The sequence below is a fragment of the Lontra canadensis genome, unplaced genomic scaffold (assembly GCF_010015895.1).
Source record: "Lontra canadensis isolate GAN:19392208 unplaced genomic scaffold, GSC_riverotter_1.0 scaffold245, whole genome shotgun sequence".
NCBI lineage: Eukaryota > Metazoa > Chordata > Mammalia > Carnivora > Mustelidae > Lontra > Lontra canadensis.
In genome coordinates this window covers 447,486-449,832 of record NW_022631239.1, presented here as the reverse complement: position 1 = coordinate 449,832, position 2,347 = coordinate 447,486, and the positions used below count along the sequence as shown (strand labels likewise).

The window sequence follows — 2,347 nt, the reverse complement described above, 5'->3', positions numbered from 1 at the left end:
GATCCACAGTTGCTACATTCACAGTAACTAAAATATATTATTTGTATAAAGAAAATATTGTAGGGGGCACCTGGGTGGCTCAGTGGGTTAAAGCCTCTGCCTTTGGCTCAAGCCATGATCTCAGGGTCCTGGGATTGAGCCCCGCATTGGGCTCTCTGCTCAACGGGGAGCCTGCTCCCTCCCCCCACCCACTGCCTGCCTCTCTGCCTACTTGTGATCTCTCTCTCTGTCAAATAAATAAGCAAAATCTTTTAAAAAAGTATAGGAAAAGCTAATAAAAAATTAAAGGTAAAATGCAAGAACTTTGTATCCCATAAAATCAAGAGTTTACTATGGTTAAAAGTCGTACTAAGTGAACATAATAATGAGGAATAATTGGTATTGCTTTTTCCATGGACCAAAATTTTGCTAAGTTTTGTACATCATCACTAGCTTCAGTTTTTTCCCCCTTTTATGATTTTCACTACTGGAATTACCAGTCTTTAGCCGTCAGCTCCTCTTCCACATCACCCAGTGCCCACTGGGTAATCTGTCAGCTCTGAAGCATCCCACTCTGTCTTGAAATCTTTATTGGTGTCTGCAGGCATGGCCAGGTCAGTTTCAGACATCTGCTCCCGCACCATTTATGATTGGTCAGTGGCATCATCTTTGCCCAGGATCAGAGCAAATGCTCTGAAGCCCAAAGATACTTAGGAAGTACCAGGATTCAGAACTCATGCAGGATGCCTTTCCCGTGAGTAGTTTGGATACTTGCTGAAGCATAGACTTAAAAGGAAGGAACAGTGGCAATAAGATGTTGTTTGTGAAAAAGCCTGAAAATGTCATATTGATCCATTCACCAATAAGAAACATAGTGAGTAGATGTGGTACATAAACACAATAGAGTATTACTCAGCCATTAAAAATGTGTTCTTGCCATTTGTGAGAACATGGGTGGACCTATATGGAATTATGCTAAGTGCAATAAGTCAGACAGGAAAAAGATAAATACCATTATGGTTTCACTTATATGTGGAATCTAGAAAACAAAAGAAGGGATCAAAGGACAACAACAAAATGGGCCCTTAAGAACTGAGAACAAACTGGTGGTTGACAGAGGGGAAGTGGGTGAAAGAACAAAGTAAATAAAGGGGATTAAGAGTTTTATAAATTTTTAGTTATACAATAAGTGATGGAGAAAAAAATGTACAGCATAAGGAATATAATCAATAACATTGTAATAATGTATGACGGCAGATGGTGGCTACACTTATCAGGGTGAGCACTGGGTAATGTATAGAATTCTCTAATTCGTATGTTGCACAAATGAAACTAATGGAACATTCTATGTCAACTCTATTTTACAAAATAAATAAAAATAAATGAATGAATGAATAAATAAAAGAATCATAGGAAGGGCGTTTTTTTTCTCTTTATTATGTTCAGTTAGCCAGCATATAGTACATCATTAGTTTTTGATGCAGTGCTCAATGATTCATCAGTTGCGTACAACACACGTGCCCTCCTTAATACCCATCACCTGGCTACCCCATCCCCTCACCCCTCCCTTCCGTGACTCTCAGTTTGTTTCCCAGGGTCCAGAGTCTCTCATGGTTTGTCTCCCTCTCTGATTTGGAAGGGCACTTGTTACCATGCCTTTCATCCTGTCTGTGAGCACAGTGGAATGAGTCAGAGGGAAATAGGCACTACCTTCCTTTTAACTGTTAAAAAAAATCCTTCCTCTGACTTGTTGATGTAATATTTTCTGTCTAGTTGCATGGGAAAAACCACTGTACCTGTTATTTGGTTGCACTGTCCCATCAAGAGTATGCTGAGGCTCTAAACCTAGGTACTTATGAATAGGACCTTATCTGGAAATTGCATATATGCTGGTGTTTCAGGTTATGATGAGGTTATTTGGGTGGGCCCAATCCTATATGACATATGGCATTATAGGAAGTGTAAAATGCCACTGAAGACAGGAACAGTTGGGGAGAACATATGATGGAGACAGAAACTGGAGTGACATTGCTTTAAGCCAGGGACATCAAGGGTTGATGGTTGCCACCAGAGGCTTGGAAGAGGCAAGGGGAATTCTCCACGGTGTCCCAATGTGCCAGGCACTGGTGACACCTTGATTTCAGTCTTTTAACATCCACAACTGTGAGAAACCCCGTACCTGTTGTTTTCAGCCACTAATTTGTATAGTTTACTATAGCAGTCAATGGAAACAATGACAGAACCTTAGTTTTGTTTCTTTTCTTGTCAGATTGGTTGCTTTGCTAAGATTAACAATAAGGCTGTAATTTATGAAATGGGAAACAGTAGCATATACTGGTTAGATGTATTCACTCAGAAGCCACAGAAC

At 40.1% G+C, this 2,347-nt stretch overlaps 1 pseudogene; it reads right to left on the bottom strand.

The window, feature by feature from the left end:
- Positions 1 to 476: 476 nt before the first annotated feature.
- LOC116862456 lies at positions 477 to 1,758 on the bottom strand (annotated as a pseudogene).
- Positions 1,759 to 2,347: the final 589 nt, after the last annotated feature.